The 18976-nt window shown below is 38.0% G+C and overlaps 1 protein-coding gene across 11 annotated transcripts in view; it reads right to left on the bottom strand.

The window, feature by feature from the left end:
• PRLR (prolactin receptor) overlaps nucleotides 1-18976 on the bottom strand; it is a 156018-nt gene that overhangs the window by 29418 nt on the left and 107624 nt on the right. For 4 of the 11 annotated variants that reach the window (XM_051804743.1, XM_051804745.1, XM_051804744.1 and 1 more), the window contains one exon: nucleotides 724-4198. The gene's annotated coding sequence lies outside the window, so the exon portion shown is untranslated. Of the gene's footprint in view, nucleotides 1-723; nucleotides 4199-5015; nucleotides 5715-12167; nucleotides 12461-18976 lie in introns of those variants that run through there. The other 7 variants (XM_051804749.1, XM_051804752.1, XM_051804742.1 and 4 more) reach the window with 4 other exon arrangements.

The raw sequence follows: 18976 nt of genomic DNA, 5'->3' as shown, positions 1-18976 counted from the left end.
TGGAACAACTTCCCTCACACATGGAGATATGCTTCTCCATCTGAAAGACTTGATTCATTTTTGAAAAATCATGAAAACACAAATTCTTAAAAATAGTTTAGACCCTCACCTTCTCCATCATAGTATTTATGCTCTTAGCTCCTATTTATTTTACAGAACTGAGCTTGAAACTCTCCTAAAAACTCTCACCATTTAAATTGACAAAGAAAAAAAAAAAAGCAAGCCATGACAAGAAGAAAGTGCCATTATCCTTACTTTACAGATGGGGAACTAAAACACAGAATAACCAAGTGCTTTGCTCAGATTCATAAGTTTAACAGAAGCTAAAAAATGATCATTTACTACAATTTTTCTTTTCTTTTCTAAATACCACCTCTACTGCCTTTGTTTTCCTACTAAAACATGATTTACTTAACAATAGCAATCTTTATCTACCATTTTCACAGCCCCTGAATATTCCATTTTCTTCCCTGGTGGTTTGAATGTTTAGTCATGATTGCAGGATTATTATTTTTACAGCTGTCTTTTACAGAAAAGAAAATCATAAGCTCTAAAGAGTAAAATTTTAGAGTCTGAAAGCCAGAATTTACATTAGAACTTGAAATATGATGGAAATTAATCTCTACCAATTATCAAGCCCAACCCCACAGTTATCTTCCTATAGTAATTTTAAATATTCTTCATATATAGAATAGTCATGAAATATACAGTTGAATTTCCTACCTAAAAGATTCATGTATGTAAGGAAGCTTTTTATTCCTCTCTTTCATATATGTCAGATCACTTCATAGGCTGCAAAAGAAAAAGAAATCCAGGCTTAGTATATTGCCGGAAGTATTTTTTCCTAAAACACACAGAGAAAAAAGGTCACTCTTTGTATTAGCTGTTGTAGATACTGAAACCCTAAGTCAATACATTCAAACACTGAGAGCAATAGAGACTGAGGTAAAATACTGTGTTACTGTACATGCTTTCCTTTATCTGTTTCAATAAAAGCACAGAATTTTGTAGCAACTTCAGATGCAGTTTAAACTTACTGGTAGACTGTGCTAGGCTATGCGAAGGCTAATCAACATCTACACTGTCCAGGCCAGCATCAGATAAAAACTGACAGCTCTAGCAGCGTAATTAGTGAACATGGGGTGCAGGGAATGAGCTTCACCTGACTACTAAAGCACAGTCCTCGTGTGGAACCCACCAAACAAACTCCCTTCCCCACACACCTCATTGACTGAAGGAGGTATAGCACACAAAAAGGGATGCTTGAGGGGAAACAACGTGGGGAGGAAAGGAAAGGATCAAAATGGACTGGGGAGAAACAAGCATGGGAAAACAAGAGAAATAAAGAGATCAGTTCAGTGTAAACCGGTGGCTTGTCAGATTGAAATGTGTGCCTGATCACTGTGGTCTGCCCTATGCTCTCATTAAATCCTATTTCTAACTATCTTCTGTCTGGGTGGACTGTTCTGAGTGGTACTTTTGGGTGCTATGGAACTTTCAGCTAGATTAGCCAGTGGAGAAGAGAGGGATTGCAAACCTCCAGGCTCAAATGCAGCTCCCCTGCAACTAGGGAGACCAGGGGATCTGGGGCCAGCTACTGGGTCACCTGAGCATCCAGGAGCAGCTACTACAGCAATCCATTTTTCGTGTGCAAATGCACACACATATATGTAAATGTGTATGTTACACTCAAATGTTACGGCTTCACTGATGTGCGTCACCTCTGTGTGGTTTTTGTGCCCATGCACCCACCCTCTGGGAGCAGCTGCTCAGCTTTGCTACAGGCAGAAATTGAGGATATGGACCTAAAGCAGCCTCATATTTATGGGATTATCTGATTCAACGGGCTCTAACAGACTGACATGCAACATTTCACCAAAAAATACCCCACCACGTTTAACTACTTGCTCTTTTTTGCTCCATCCAAACACACTATTCTGTGAAGAAAGAACTTAGATGAACTTCAGTGGGCAACTTATCTGCCAGAGCAACAAAAACTGTTTAATTAATTACATTATTAGCTTTGAAATTACTAACTTCATCATATTATTTCTGACAGAAATCTCTCCATAAACAATTTGAAATAAAGTAGAATATTTTCTAACTAACATTAAGAATATACTGTGTCTCCTGGAGACCAGGTGGAAAGACATATTACTCAGTTACCACGGTATTCTTTTGTTTGGCTCCATTTCAGTAAAGCTAATGAGAGCAATAAAAATACCATGAAGTTATTTGGCAGCTAGACATTATGCCATTACAGAGGAACGGATTTAATTGAGGGCGATAAATGGTTTCTTTTTTATGTGCATACTTAAAATGGCATCAATAACATACAACTGAATATGGCAGAAATAATGTTTGCAGTTACTCAACCATGACACAAGGTAAAGTGTAGTTTAAAGATGGAGCTCAATAAATGCTTTCTGCTTTAGAGAGGACAGAAATCTGGTTGACAGTGTGCGTGCTGGGAACACTGACTAGAAATGGACTAAATAGAATTTTCTCAAAATTCTGCCTCAGATCTAGATTGCTTCACAGAGACATTTTAAAAATAATGCAGTTGCTTAACACTTAAAGGGAAGCCTAGTTCTAAGAGAAAATTAAGGTATGGTTATGATCACTAAATAAAAATAACACTTTTTCTGGTTTCTACTACTTGATACTGCATCAAAACTTACAGTTCTACCCTACTAGCAAATTTTTTTCTGCTTTTGAGACTGCCTTCATTAAGAAGTGACTTTATGAATTAGTGACACATCCTTACACAATATGACTGATATAAAATATGTTTTTTTTAAAGTTGCAATAGTGCCATAAGCATTGGCTTCATCATATCACTGATTGGAAAGGATCATGATACAATACACCCTAACCTTCTGCAATAACCAGGGCATTGACTTTCATCCAAGTATTTCCACATCAAATAATCATTATTCAAATAATATTTATTGTGATAATCCTGAGAACAAAGAAAGAATCCCACAGTCTTAGGTACTGTACAAAGAAGAGTTTCTGCTCTTAAGATCCAAAAATGTAACTAGCCAATTAATAATACAGAATGGAAGACAGGGATCTAAAAAGCAGGTCAAAACTTGAACATTTTTTGTTTGAGACTAAAAATTATTTTCATTGTAAAATATTTTCAAAACATCCCATAAACTGGAAACTGCCTATGAAGGATCAGTTTTAGAAAATTAATTTCAGAATGCCACAAATTCTTTTTCAACCAAAACCAATACACCCAAATTTTCAAAATTCCAAAATGAATAAGTATAACCAAATATCAACATAAAGCATTTTGTTTTGAAATTTACCATTAGAATATTTTATAAAACCTAATAAAATAATTGCAGTATTTTTTCAACCTCTTTTTTTCCAGTGAAATCATGCTGTGATGAAAAATTTCTGATAATCTTTAATTATACACAAAATTTCAATGAGTAATGCAATGGTATGAAACTCTTGCAATTTTGACAATTCTGAGGGAAGATGGTGGTGTAGAGGTGAGGAGGTTTATTGCAGAGAGGAAGCAAAGGAACAGGACTTTGAAACTAGTAAAGGGAACACAATAATGGAGAAAAGTGTCAGAGGTTAGAGGGAACAAGACAATGAGGAAGGACACAGAAGGGGGAAAGAGCAAATAATCTGTTTGCACCAGGCAGTAAAGGATCAGCTGAACTTGTCATTTTGATTGTACTCCATTATTCCACTCGAGTTGCAAAGCTCCACCCACTGGATGCCACCCCCAGATAGACTTTTCTTGGTGAACACAGGTGATAGGGTTGAGTGGAGGAGCAGCATCTCCTGGATCCTAGTGCCTGCAAGCATCAGTAGAGTAATGCTGAAGGAGGATGTGACCTTAGCTCCAGAGCAGTTTCTTTAGTCTCTCTCACTGAGGAAGCCCATTTTGGCTGAGTCTGAGTCTGGAGTCTCTACACAAAGCTTTATGACTGTGGAAAGACTCTAAGGGAAAAAACCTGGCTGCAGGGGAGCAAATGTTCTTCTTCAATTACAAATATGCTCAACCATTAACAGTATCAGTGGGAGCAGAGAATAATAACTGTTTTTCTGTTTCAGTGTTCTCTTTTTCAGGAGGTCCTCAGTATGAGGTTGTAAAAGAAGGTGTTTCTTTGTCTGTTTCGAAGTACACATTGAACATTTACACTTGAATTGTTTAAGTGACTGTAGAGTCATTCTGTAAAAGAACACAATTACCAAAAATTACCACTCCAATCAAACTGATAAAAACACTAAACGTCCTATTATTTTTCAAACCGTATTCCCCAAGCTTCAAACTTGTTGATAAAAGAGCTTTGTGGTTGCATGCTAAAGGCCACACTAATGCCATGCACAGATAAGTGGCACACTGGTTAGCTAAAGGAATGAAACAATGCTATCCTGATAATCTAAAACTAATTATTTGAGAGAAATTGCTGACAACAATGGGAGTACCACAGTATTGAACATTCAGCCTTCAGTTTATTGAGCTTAAAATAATTAATCTTTTGGCACTTTTAAAGCATTATACCCCCTTTAATACTGGAATATGTGGATATGCAGAGAAGTATCTGTATTATGCCTAGTTCAAATCTTGGTGGCATTTTGTGGATCTCCTCCAGTACCTAACTCCTGAGTAGCCTCATGTTTAACACATAATGGATTATTCTCTATAGGAGTTTGGTTAGTTGGCATTAATCCCTAATGTCAGTGGAAAACACTGTTTCCTTGTGAGAAGTCTTATTACAGAAAGTTAAATGTGCAAACTTATGTGCTAAACCAGTAATAGTATCAATACTGTTCTATCACAACCCTGTTAAGTTCTACATAGATGGTCATCTTCCAGGAAAAAAAAAAATTAAAAAATTAGTTTTGCAGTGGAAGAAAACTGAAGCTCCTGAAATGCAGTTCCCTGCATTCTGAGGGAACTGAATTCACCCTTTGATCAGGAGTACAAATTTCCTGTCTGATTTCTTCACGATGAATATATAAACTGAATGAAGTAGAGCACTAACCTGATCTACTCCCCATCTTCATCCCAGGCTGCTACTCCTTGGAGATTGTCAGCCACAGTGAATTGTGGTTTGGATTTTTCTTTTCTTTTCTTTTGCAGTTTAAGGAAATGACCCTGAGGTTGCAGACTGTGAGATTTTTATGTGCTTGTTTACAGAATAAAGACTAACACTGCAATCTCTAGAGGTTAAAGGTAAATTTATTAATGTATTCATTCATTAACCCATTCATTCATTAACTTATTCGCTCAGCTCCTTACAAACTGCAATGACAACACTGTGTGTCCTACTGCTGAATGTGTTTCTGACAGGTAATAATTGCATCCCTGACAGTAAATAAGCATCTGCCAAGAATCTATTTGAAGAAATTAATTTTGCAAAGAAAAAGAAAGCTTTATAGTGCAGCAAAGACAAACAAACAGCTTCACAGACAGATCAATTAAATATGGGATATTAGGTTTCAGATTATGGGTAGTGTTTAGATTTAGCAAACATAAAGGGAGAGGACATAAGAACGCCTCTCCCTTACCTCTTCTGTAACACCAAATTTGAAGTAAGATTTAACATGAATATTTCAGTTTGCCCTACTCCTCTGTGGAGTTGGCACACTTCTTGGTTACATAATGAAGAAATAGCTACTTAACAGAATTTGGAGAAGAAAACATTTTGAAGATTAAAAAATATTTTCTGTACTAGAGAAAAATCTACTTCAACACTTCAGTACATTCTGCTATTTGGTGAAAAAAAGAATCAGAATGAAATGAAGGAGTTTTGGTTACAGCATGTATCAATACATCAGGCTACACCTCTGTTTTCAGCAAATGTTCTTGATTTACTGTATATTGTACAGCTTCACTGGCTGTGAAAGTTCTCCTTCTTTGCACTCAATATCAGATTGGACCTACAGTCTGTACAGTAATAAGTAAGTTTTATAGACCTTATTATACTTGGTAATGACTTAACCTTGGAACACTGGCATCAACACTAGAGTCCTCTGCCTTTGAAATGACATGCTTCTTCAAGATTATAAAATACATTCAATTTAGGGGAAGGTGTGAAGGTGGGAGCTACTTGCAAGCAAACCCACCTGATTTTCACCTAAAAGAAACTGACAAAAATTCAAAAGTTTCAATAAGTGCAGGTAGACAAAGATGAATTTTTTTTTATGCCCAAGCACCTAAAATGTCAGACCTGCATCTTTTAATCAGACAAAGGCTATCTCAGAAAAATATAAACCTCCCCAATTCAAAGTTATTAAATCTGAAATAACAATGACATTTATTTTAGAAATATTTAATATTTACAAGGAATGAAAGAAAAGGCATAAGCATCAAGAACAGCTTGCCCTCTGTGGGGTGGATTTCACGAGACATTGCAGCAAACTAGGAAATTTTAGCAAAAGCTGAAATAATTCTAAGCATGGTAATTTAGATCACTAGAAATCAACTATCAGCCTCTATAATTAACATCAACCCATTTTGTTTCATATACCAGTACATTCAACTTCAATTTGTAGTTTTTTTGTAGGCACCTAGTTACCCAAGTATATTTCACACGGTAGAAACATTCATTTTGTGTGTAATCCACTATATTTCTTCCACAACTCCTGAAATAAAAACCTTATGCTGACATTTATGAAATGGCAGGAGGAAAAAATGCTGTAACTGTGGGTATTACTTTAGGTAATAACAACAAGGCTCTTAAATCCTTGCTTGCATAAAGGCTGACCTTTTCAGCTGATAGAAAAGTAATTTCTATTGAAACTTGGATCCATACTTCAGTCATTACTGTTACCTGCATCTTTTCAAGTTGCCTTTTCAGCAATGCCTTTTATGTTCATATGTTTGAATTTTCTTGGCCCTAGGTCACAGCATGTTTTATATAATTTAAAGGGAAAAATCAATGAAGAATAACACAACCATGTTTTAAACTCATCTTTTAATTTAATCCTTGAGTTGCTCCACTGATAGTATGTTGAATATATGACTGGACATTGTTAAAGATGCCAGCACCAGCCTTCCAAATGCAATTCAGATTGTTTTTTTATTTTAACTGGCCGTGGTAGAAAAGTTGAGCTGAAAGAGTTCAGATCTCTGTCTCCCTTAAGGTCTCCTTCCACTTGAAATTTGTGCATCCTGCAGATGGTTACACCTCTGACAAAGCTGCCAAGATACCAGTCTTGTGTGACCCTCATCAGCACACAGAACAAAGCAGATGTAAAGCAGCTCAGAATTATTAAGGTTGGAAAAGACCTTTGACCAATTACCACCTTGTCAACTATACCACGTAAGTGCCACTTCCAGCTGTTTCTTGAACACCTCCAGGATGGTAACTCCAACACCTCCCTGGGCAGCCCACTCCAGTGTATGACAACCCTTCCCATGAAGAAATTCTTCCTGATGTCCAACCTAAACCTCCCCTGGAACAGCTTGAGGCCATGTCCTCTCATCCAGTCAGGGGCTTCCTGGGAGAAGAGGCCAACCCTCACCAGGGTACAACCTCCTTTCAGGTAGTTGTAAAGAGTGATGAGGTCCCTCCTGAGCTTCGTTTTTTTCCAGGCTAAACACCCCCAGCTCCCTCTGTCACTCCTCACCAGACTTAGTCTCTAGACCCTTCCCCAGTTCCATTGCTCTACTCTGGACTCAAGAACACAGAAGATATTAAGGCTCTAAGAACCAGGCAGGAAAGTGATTAGGAGAGGCAACTTTCCTTCTGCTTCACAGAGTTTTGTCCCAGATGCAGCTCAGAGAGAGCAGGGGACTCAGCTTGCAAAGCTGGTGTCTGGATGAAGAACAGGTTTTGAGTGTTGGCTCAGAGTGGTCTTTCATAACAGCACCAACAGCCACAGTACTTTAAGAGGGAGAATCCATTGCAGACAGTTTGGATGGGTAGCTGAAGCATTTTGAAATCTTTAGATGTAAACATACATCTGTAAGTGCAGTCAGAATGATGCGTTATCCGCTACAGATAAGAGAGAGGTCCCAGTTGTTGGAAGGTTAAATAAACACAGCAACATTTAGCCACTGCTCACAGTCCATTTAGTCTTCAATATGGAAACCAAATCAAGGGGACAGTGCTTTCAACAGAGATTTCTGGAACACTCCTCCTCCAGTGGTGCAAAAGAACAGTGGTTCTGCAAATTGCTGATGCACATTGCATTTCAAAGTCTGCTCCACTATTTCAGTTTCCCATTTTAACTGATCTGCTCTTTAAACAAAATTCATTCTTTGAAAGGTGAAGCTGGTACTTGAAAACACTGATGTATGCATAGAAGAATACGAAAGGAAAAGGTCATGGACTGGTTTTTAGGTCTCAGAACCTCTGACTTAAGCAAGAGTCCTTACTTTTTATACCTGTGTATGCCTAGAAGAGTTTCATAACTGTGTATCCAACAGTATAGACAAACAGTTAATCTCCAAGCCAACAAGTGCACAGTAACGACCACTTTGCTATACTATGACCCTTTATTCTTAACTTATTTACTTGTCAGCTTAAGCTTACTCCATTTAATTTTAACATTCAACCTTCAATCACCTTGTCCTTCAAGTAGTTTAGAACACTCAAAGATGTAAACAAATGCTGTTATTCCTTTTACAGGATCACATGCTGAGCAGATGTATTTGTAAAACTAGATATACATGCACATTTTCTTTGAATATAATGTTAAGGCTCTGTTCCATGTCAATGATGTGATCATGGGACAAATGCAAATGAAAAAGGAAAGCAGTTTTAAGATCCTTTATGTGGCAAAGGCAAGACTCTTCATCTCAGGAAAAGGCTATTGAGACCACTGGAGTTTCATGTTATCCTATTTTCTTCCAGTGATGGATTTTCATATACTTACAACTACATTTTCTTTACATGCTCCACATCTGATAATTCCAGCTGCTAAAACTCACTCCCTCTTATGAGAATTTCACAGCCTATACAGGTGCATTTTTTGGTGGAGCAGCTATAGGAAATATATGTTTGTGCTTCTCAAGGCATGTTTGTACTTTACAAGCCTCAGCAACCAAGCATATGGCGTCAGTCCACTACTGTTCTCCCTGTATGGGTGCTTTTACTCCTTTGAGAGTTCCATTGACCTCAACTTACTTTTTGAGATTTATCAGTCTTTGGGATTAATGCAGTGGGACTTACACACTTTAAATGGCTTTTCTTTAAACCCAAGTATCATAGCAGGTGAAGACTTTTTAAAATACAATACCTACAAAGTATGATTAACTACATGTAAAATACATAGCACAAATTGGAGTCTCAAAACAGTATCACAGCAAATGAATGTGAATTATTGAAAAAATTTAAGAAGTGACTCCTGATTTGACACAAGTTTTGTTCAAATTATTCAGGAATCAAGCATTTTCCTGCAGATATCTGAAAGCCTAGTAGGAGTTTGCAAGGTCAGTTTTGTTATGGAGTTAAAATCATTAGTATGCACTCTGATATGAAATCAATTTTATATCACTGAATTCACATATTTTCTCCATTTAGTAAATTAAATACTTATATACAATCAACCCATTACTAGAAACTAAAAGGGATAGGAAATAGTTTGTGCTTCTGGTACTATGACAGAACAAATACTCCAGATTTTGAGGTAAATCCATCAACTGGATATGTAAACAAGCTGCAGAAAGCACTGCTAGTACCAATAATATCAGTAATTATATTAAAAAACAATGCAGAAATACAAGGAGCAAATGTTAAAATCAGACATTTCTGCAGGTTGTCTGCAAGTGAAATTGGTTGCAACCTTCATTGGTTCAAAAGCTTTGAAACTAGGGTCTCAGTTTAGATATTATTAGTATTTTCTATGGTAGAAGTACAAGTTCTGGAGCAGAAATCTGTGCATAAGAGCAGGAAAAAAAAAATCACGGGCAGAGAATCATGGAGGACACCAAGTCTTCCAGGTACCCTCCAAGTGTTTGGGAAGACAGAAGTGAGGAAGAGAAAGCACATGTATGTTCTGATGAACTCAGCTCCAGAGTTCTCTTTCCATCTCTTCCAGTAGTTTAGTCTCTGACATCTTGGATGTCTCTTGTCCACCTGCAAAATGGGTGGACATCTCACTGAGATCTTTTTAACTACACTTATAATTTCCATGTTGATTGAAACTGATGTTTCCAAGATACTTTGCGCACTTTAGATTGAAGGGATTATTCATGAGATGAATTATTGGTAGTAGTGATTTTGCTGTAAATAATAATAAAAAAAAATAAATCCAAGTGCCAAGAAATGTTAGTACACATTTCAAAGAATCACAGAATGGATGAAGTTAGAAGACCTTTGGAGACTGTCTAGTCCCACCCCACTGCTCAAAGCAGGGTCAGCTAGAGCAGGTTCCCCAGGGTTATGTCCAGTTGGGTTTTGAAAATCTCCAAAGACAGAAATTCCACAACCTCTCCAGACAGCCCTTTCCACTGTTTGACTGCCCTCACAGTAAATAATTTTTTCTTATGTTCAAGTGGATTTTCTTATACTTCAGTTTGTGCTCACTGTTTCTTGTCCTTTTTCTGGATGCCACTGAAAAAAGCCTGGCTCAATCTACTTTACTTCCCCCAGAAGATAATTCACCCACTGATGAAATTCCCCCAAACCATCTCTTTTCCAGGTAGAACAGTTTCATCTCTCCATAGGAGAGATGCTCCAGTACCTTTATTACCATAGTAATCCTTTGCTGGACTTACTGTGGTATGCCCATAGTTTTTTTTTTACCAGGGAGTCCCAGATAGAACTCCAGGTGCTTCAAAAGACTATCTAACCCTTCAGGACAACACTTGGAATACAAAGCTAAAATATACAACTAAGTGAGAAAGGGAGAGATAATGAGGCCAGCTCTGAGAAGAATTTTGCTTTAGAACTCCACCATGCTCATTTTCCACGGGTGTATTTGTATAAGAACTAGCACCGAGGTTCAGGAAACTCTAGTTCTAATCCTCAATATCTTTCTATTTTCCTTTATATGATATTTTTCCATTAGTCAAAATCTGATTCCTTTTTTAGAGAAACTGTGCTCATAACAAAAGCAACAGCCAATGACTGAATTCCTTTACAAACCACTTTATTTTTGACTTTACAGCCAAACCATTAAATAAGTCGTATAAATTCTCAACCTGGGAACAAACTGTCACTCTTCAGAAAGTTCATCTGTTTGTGTTTGGCTAACTCCATGGAAAAATAAAAGCTTTGTCATTTCTTAGTATCTTTTTCTCTCCCTCAATTATCATTCAGGCTGGTAAATCCAAGATGATGCCTGGCATTTCTATTTGACTGCCATTTTCAGTGATTGTAATGAAATTACATCCCAGAACATTTTCATGATTACCACTTTATAAAAGCCTTAGACTGATAGCACAATTCTTACTGCTGGGGAACATGAGTATATGTTCTTTATAGCATCTACAAAATATGCAGATATGTTTTTCCTGCAGCTTTACTTACCCAATTATGTTTGACACTAAAACCCAGCAAAGCCTCCTACTTATATGATGACAGCAGTACTAGGTTATGAAGTCTAGGTGGAGCACCTAACTGTGGTGGTCTGGCCCTGGCTGCATGCCAGGTACCTACCAAAGCTGCTCTGTCACTCCCCTCTCTCCTCAGCTGGATATGGCAAAGAAAATACAACTCGACTTGGGGAAACTAGTTTAATATATTACCAATCAAATCAGAGTAGGATAAGGAGAAATAAAAAGTAAATCTTAAAACACCTTCCCCCCACCTCCCCTTCTTCCAAGGCTCAGCTTCATTCCCAATTTCTCTATTTTTTTTCCTCCCCAAGCAGAACAGGGGGACAGGGAATTGTGCTTGTGGTTGGTCAGCTTATGACATGTTGCCTCTGCCACTCCTTCCTCCTCACAGGAAGGACTCATCACACTCTTCCCCTGCACCAGTGTGGGCTCCTCTCTCTGTGGGACACAGGTCCTGCCAGGAACCTGCCCCAGCACAGGCTTCCCATGGGGCCACAGCCTCCTTTGGGCACATTCACCTGCTCCAGAGCGGAGTCCTCCAGGAGCTGCAGGTGGATCTCTGGTCACCTGTAGACCTCTGTGGGCTGCAGGGGCACAGCTGCCTCACCATGCTCTGCACCACAGGCTGCAGGGTAATCTCAGCTCTGGCGCCTGGAGCACCTCCTCCCCCTTCCCCGTCACTGACCTTGGTGCCTGCAGAGCTGTTCCTCTCACACATTCTCACTCCTCTCTTCCAGTTGTGGTTTTGCAGCAATTTTTATCCCAAAGGCTCTGCCACCATTGCTGGTGGGCTCAGCCTTGTCCAGCGGTGGGCCCGTCTTGGATCCATCTGGCATTGGCTCTGTTGGACATGGGGGAAGCTTCTGGCAACTGCTCACAGAAGCCACTCTTGTAGTCCCCTGCTACCAAAACCTTGCCAAGCAAACCCACTACACTGACTAAGGACACTGTGAATTGAGGAGATGGGCGCTGTGCCAGCTCTACTACGGCAGCACAGAGGAAGAAAACACTCATCCTGGTTTTTGTAATGATTAACGTACCATTCTTCTTCTCAAGCCAGGAGATGAGGTTTGAATCACAGACAGCTGGAACGAAACAAAATTGTTTTCAAATAGCTCCATTCTACACAGTGGTATTGACCTATGCTGATGGTGTCAGAGCGTGATGAGTAGCTTTGGACACTGCTTATCCCTTACACCCCCAGCTACATCAAACATTTCTTGGCCACTGCTAACACTTTGTGCCCTTGAATATAGTAAGTCTGTAATTTTGTGAGAACAAAAGCTCTTTCAGGAACAGTTTTGCAATACTGACTCAACAGAAGTTAAGCTCTAAAACGTGGCAATAACACATGATTAAAGCTGAGACCAGCCTGGAAAAAAAACATGTTTTTCCATGCAGTGGATCTGAAAAAGCCTGATTTTCTAAGAAATTGTTTCACCTTGCCACTTCAATACCAGCTTCCTTCTTCTTGACATCCTCTATTATACTGAAAGGCTATGTCTGGGTTGGAGATAAACTTATGCAAATGGGTGGTTTCTACACAAGTCTGCTTGAATGGCCATTGTGCATATGCTGACAGTCTAATGGGCTTTTGCCAAAAGGAAACCCATGTTAAACAAATTCTGCACAACCTTCCTTTCACAAGAGCAGAAAATACTAACTGGAGTATCTCTTTTCCATTCATTTGAAAATTTTTAGAAAAAAAATTATGTTTCTATTAACTCTGGAAATGTTATCTTCTTCTCAATATGATTTATACTGGGCAACAGTATAGTGCAATATCTGAAGGAATGAGCCTATAGATTGTGAGATCAATTAGCTTTGCTTCCTTAGTAAACCAAGAGCAGTCTCAAATTTCAAAATCTCCAATCATTATATTTTAATATTTTTTTTCTAGTAAGTCTGTAACAGTGTTTCTATTCACTCTGAGCATGCAGTGCACTTTTTACGGGTTGCCACCAGAGCAAAGAGGGCATAGGCTTTTAAAAAGTGTGTGGACTAAAAATTATTGTCTCACTTGGACAAAAATGGACCTGTTTGGTCCTTTGCCTAAAAACCAGGAAGCATAAATTAAATGACCATCTCATCCTGGGGAAATCAGTCCCAAATCTCTTATTTCTTACGGCAAAGAGTAATTTGGGCTGGACTTGTTCTCTACTCCTCTTGTTTCCATTCTGGCTAAGAACACAAGAGTTAAAGTGACAGAAAAAACATAACCAAGACAGAATCCAACTATAGCTTAGTGTTTAAGGTACTTGGATGGGAAGGAATGAGGTTTGTTTGCTCCTTGCCCATTTTCTGTTTATTTTAAGGTGACTGTTTAATGTAAAATACATGATGAGATCTGGTAGGCACGAAACACAATATTTTAGAATAGCATTGCAAAGGAGTGTGCAAGATAGCCTGGACCTGAATTCGGATGTGACAAGCGATTTGCAGCTTAACTGGCAGGGTGGTTCAGACTGCTACAGCAGTTAAAGAAGAGGAGAAACAAAGAGGACAAACAAAGAGGTTTGTGTGACTGATTAGGAGCTGTCTTTGATCCCTGCCTATCTTGTTTTGCTGGTGACAAATCCACAAAGAAATGTTAGAGAGACAGGTCAGTATTTTTCTTTGGAAAAAAGTCCAAAGGAAAGGTTTGTAGATGTAGACTCAAGGGTAATCACTACAGAGAAGACAGATGGAGTTGTCTGTTCAGATAAGATGCAGAATAAGATGTGAAGGGAGAATGAAAGATGATCAATAGCAGACCCCTGCAGAGAAAGAATAGAGACTACTATGTGCTGTAGTAGTCAGGAGAATTGTGGAAGACAAAGATAAAAGGAAAACTGTCTCCTGTCATGTGTGTGTCTGTACATGTGTGCATGCAAAAGGGAGTGGAGGCTGAGAAAGAAGAGATGATTTCTGTAGGGGAAAGGGGACAAACCAGCTTATTTTTTAGAGAGAAATCAAATACTTGGCAATTAATTGATATTTCACAAGCTATGTATTAAATATTGAAAGTTTGCATATGAACTGGTGCAGTCACCATCCTTGAAGACTGAAATTAGCCAACTATTTCTGTTTGTCAAATTAGACATGCAGAAGCATGTATTTGTTTAACTTTCCTTTCAAAAGAAATGTTCTAAAAATATTCTCTAAAAATGTTCTTGAAGAACAAATCAATAGTATTTGCCTGAACACAAGTAAGAAAGCAAAAAAAGGTAGGTGACCTTAACTTTAGACTTACAATAGGTCTTTAAGACAGGAAAGTGGAAAACCAAGTACATATTCATTTAGAACTCCATGAAATGCTGTGAACATTTGGAACTACCAAATGTTTGAGTAAACAAACCCACAAGATTAGGAAGCATGATATCCATATATTCTCCTGCATGTGTTGTTACACTGAGTTAGATGTATCAGGTAAATCTTATTGCCAAGACTAAAAAGACCAGTTAAGTACAAGCTACTGAACTGTTACTTTTTACTGAGGGCACTGCTAATGAAGGATTCAAAAAGCGTAGGTAGCTGTGTGGGACATGTAATAATTCAGTGCAGGAAATGCTGCACACTGAAAAAGACTGTGTCTGAATGGAAGCAGATTGTAAAAACATGCACTAAAAATGGAAAACAAAAGCAGTAGAAAGACAGAGCAGGGTCACCTGAATTTCATGGGGTCTATGAAGGTTAAGTAGAACAGGACAGAACCACAGGATGAAAGAATAATTCATGCTGGAGTCAAATAATCCATTCTCTGCTGAAGGCAGAGACCATGAGACCAGACAGTATCGGTCTGGGTTTATCTATTCACAGCTGGAAAATCTCAAACTACAAATAGTACCTGATATTCAGTTAGAACCTCCCTTGTTTCAACATGTCCTCCTGCCATGCACTGCAGCAGGAACCTGCCCTCATCCTCCCAGTAACTTCCCTGCAGGTAGTGGAAGACTGCCATCAGGAAAATGCAGGCCCACATTTTCCCTTCTGTTTATGGCTCTACCATCCTGTTACCACTCTCTGGTTATAATCCAAACCCTTTACTCTCTTGAAACACTTATCTGAATTTTAGGTTGTCCTTCTGATGTATAACTGCATATTAATTCTCTGATGTTTGGGGCCCTTCCTGCCTCTTGAAAGCAAATGAAAACAGTGTGAAACAAAGCTTGCAGTTCCTTCAATCAAATTGGCTAAGTCTTAAAAGAAAGCGCTTGACCTGCATGAAAAAGGATATGTCAGCACCCTCTTAATATGAATATCTATATTTCTACAAAAGAAAACAAACTCGAAATAGATCATGAAAATGAACCTTAATGAGCTACTGCTGTTTCTTCAAAGCAACTTGGAACGAAAATTCTGATTATTTTTTTCTGTAATGTTTTATAAAATAAGAGAAACTTCTTTAGCTCCCATAGAACTGCCAACTGGGACAGCAAATAGACCCTAAAGCCCACTAAAATAATAAAAGTAGATATATGTGAGATAACTACCAATTCGTATTTTGACATTGAACTATTAGCCTTGTTACACTGTGCATTTTCACCTCCCTCTCTTCACATCATATTTGTATGGATGCAGTTAGAAATCCACTCTGTTCCAAATAAACTAGGGTGGTCTCACTAGGGAGGGTAAACAGTGCCGGGGTTCAGCAAAGAATGTGAACCAGCCTGTAGGCTCTCACATGCCCAGGACAAATGGCTGATAATGAAAATCAGCCTTTAAATTTGGGATTTTAGTATAGACTCAGAAAAGGACTGTACATTTTGACTGGTGTAATATTATCAGCCTTCCCTAGCCAGTTTGGGATGAACATTCCAACAACTGCACATGAACAAGAAGCACAAAAAAAAAAAAAAAGCCAACTCACTGCTAAAACAAAACCTATTCAAACTTTGTGTGCAAAAGAAATAGTTCAAGATCATTTCATGCTTGGGGATAAAGTAATTCTGAAATTGGCAAGATTAGAAAGAGCTTAGCTTGATACAGCTGCCTACTTTCCAGATGAAAAAGATTGGCATAGGTGGGAATTAATTTTTCACTGTCATTTTCGTAAGAGCTCCATGTTCCCAGCTCTAGTGTGTTCCTTTTAATGCTGCCATTTCCTATTATTAGAGGACATGCCACACGGCCTACTGGCCTATTAGAGAAAAGTCATTTGCCTGTTAAATAAGACCACCAGATTACAAATGTCCATGTTGACAACCTTTGAAATGAATGCAGTTATATCAACAACGAATTATCAGTTAACTTTTCTTAGTCCTTAGGATCCTAAGGCTAGAGACACCCACCTATGGCCCTGGGAGCACATAAATGATTCTCTGCTATGGCAAGAGACTGGTGCTACTTCCTAAAGGATGGATACAATAAAGTTTGATGTGTGGAGAAAAGCCAAAAGCTTGCCTTTACTCAGCAACAGAAAATACAGTAAGGTTTTGAAATTCTCATAGTGCTTTTCCACCTTTTTTTTTTCTTTTTGTTTTTGCTTATGTGGTATAGGCCTTGCAAGTTTTGCTGATGTTGTTATTGCACTTGCACAGGGAGTACAGTATCCTTTTTCTCATACATTTGCATGTAAGTATCTTGTGAATACTTGAGAAAAACTAAACAAGTTGCACTCTAACTCAGAATGTATTCTTGATCACACAGAATGTAAGATCTTAGTTTTAAATAAAACCAGGCTGTTTATGCGGAATAACTCCAGTAATGGGCTTAGACATTTTCTAATATGATAATGTAGCAGGGCTCCAGTAGTACCTTCAGTTATTAAACCGATGAAGATAAAAACAATATTAATCTCCCTATTTTGGGGCATAAACTGAAATGAAAACTCAAATCCAGGTTCTTAATCTCTCTCCAGTGTCACAACAGATAAACCATTGAGATCCCTTGTGATTCCTCTCTTGACACGTCTCCCTGCCCCATTTTTGAATGTCAGTACCTACGTGCTTGTTCTTTCCATTCTCTAATTGTATTTCTCTACTCTACATTTTCTGAAAAGATACTTGTAGCATCAGCTGGTATAATTTTTCAGATGCTTCCCCTTATTCAGATAAATAAGGGACTATTGATAAGTGGAGAAATTGTACATCTCTTATAGTAAACAGTTCATTTCAACTCCATGGAGGTAATTCCAATAATAATAATAAAAAAAAAATCAGGACAACTTACAATTTTGCCTGCCAAATTTCCTAAAAATTTCATAATTTCTCTCACATCTTATGAACTGTAGAGAAATTACTATTATTTCCACATTCTGTGATGGCACAGTGAGTGAAATACATTTAATACACCTGAAAATAAAACTTGGAAGGTTATTTCACCATTAGAGCTTGTATGACAAATACTGTATGTTGCTTCTTTCATTAAAAAAAAAAAAAAAGAAAGATGAAGTAAAAGCATAACCTTTCCTTTAAAAAACATTTCTGTTTTTAAGGTGATATATACTTAGATTTTTTAAGGATTAAATGAACCAATGTTAACTATTTTTGCACAATGTAATATTCTTAAATGAGCTGTTGATAAAAATTATTTGTGTCACATTGCATTTTTACATGTTATTTTTCAAATTTCAGGTTAAGATGCATTCCTATGGCAAACGCCTTACAAGCTAAGAAGGATCAAGCAGAAAATCACAGATTAAGAGGGGGTTTAGAAGAACTTCTAAAAGAATTAACTGTCAATAAAAGTATTCCTGAAAGCCAACAACAGCGACACTCAGTCTTTCATAAAAACTTCTATGAAAGAAATAAACTCAAGTATCACGAAACACAGACAGACACTGTCTGTCTAAGCCAGACGAAGTATTAACTTGTCACTCAAATGTTTCTTATACTGAGGAAAGAAGAAAGAAAGACAAAATTTGTGCTGATGTGAATGGATTTGATGGAAATGGGCACAGAACAACGAACTTGACACAGGACAGCACAAAAGAGTGGAGCAACACGTTAGGGAGGGATTGTGTGAGTAACTGCAGTGGGACTGTAGAGTACTCAAGGGTGAGGACAAGCCGCTTAAATTCTCCTTAAGGAAATAAAAGGCCTGCGTGGACTGACTCGAGGAGAAGTGGGTGAAGCAGGAAAAGATTAGACTAAGCAGATTCTGTGCAGGAGCTGCTTTTCAGTAGCTGGATTTATCTATAAGAAAAAGGAGTCTTTATATTTTAACAATTACTGTACGTATAAAACATAAAATTCCACATGTCACTTTTGCTGCTAGAAACGAGGCACTGCTGAATTTGAAACTTTACCAGTTTTATGCTTTGCTGTATACACATGTCCAAGATAAAAGTAAGCACCACTTACTTAAACCATAAGCTAACTACTGACCACATACGTGGTTGTTAATGATTTACACATCCAGGAACAGAAGCCCTATCTGTACACCACCACTATAAAGCAAATTTATGAGGTAACAAAGAAAGCATTTTCTTTCATTCTATGATTCTAGAGAAGCATCAGAACCCTGCTCAGTCACAAAACATTCGTCTGTCTGCTCTCACCAATCCAAGCTCTT

The sequence above is a fragment of the Manacus candei genome, unplaced genomic scaffold (genome assembly GCF_025592945.1).
Source record: "Manacus candei isolate 608988 ecotype Guabito, Panama unplaced genomic scaffold, ASM2559294v1 h1tg000061l, whole genome shotgun sequence".
NCBI lineage: Eukaryota > Metazoa > Chordata > Aves > Passeriformes > Pipridae > Manacus > Manacus candei.
The sequence above is the reverse complement of the archived record's forward strand: the minus strand, read 5'-3'. Positions and strand labels throughout refer to the sequence as shown.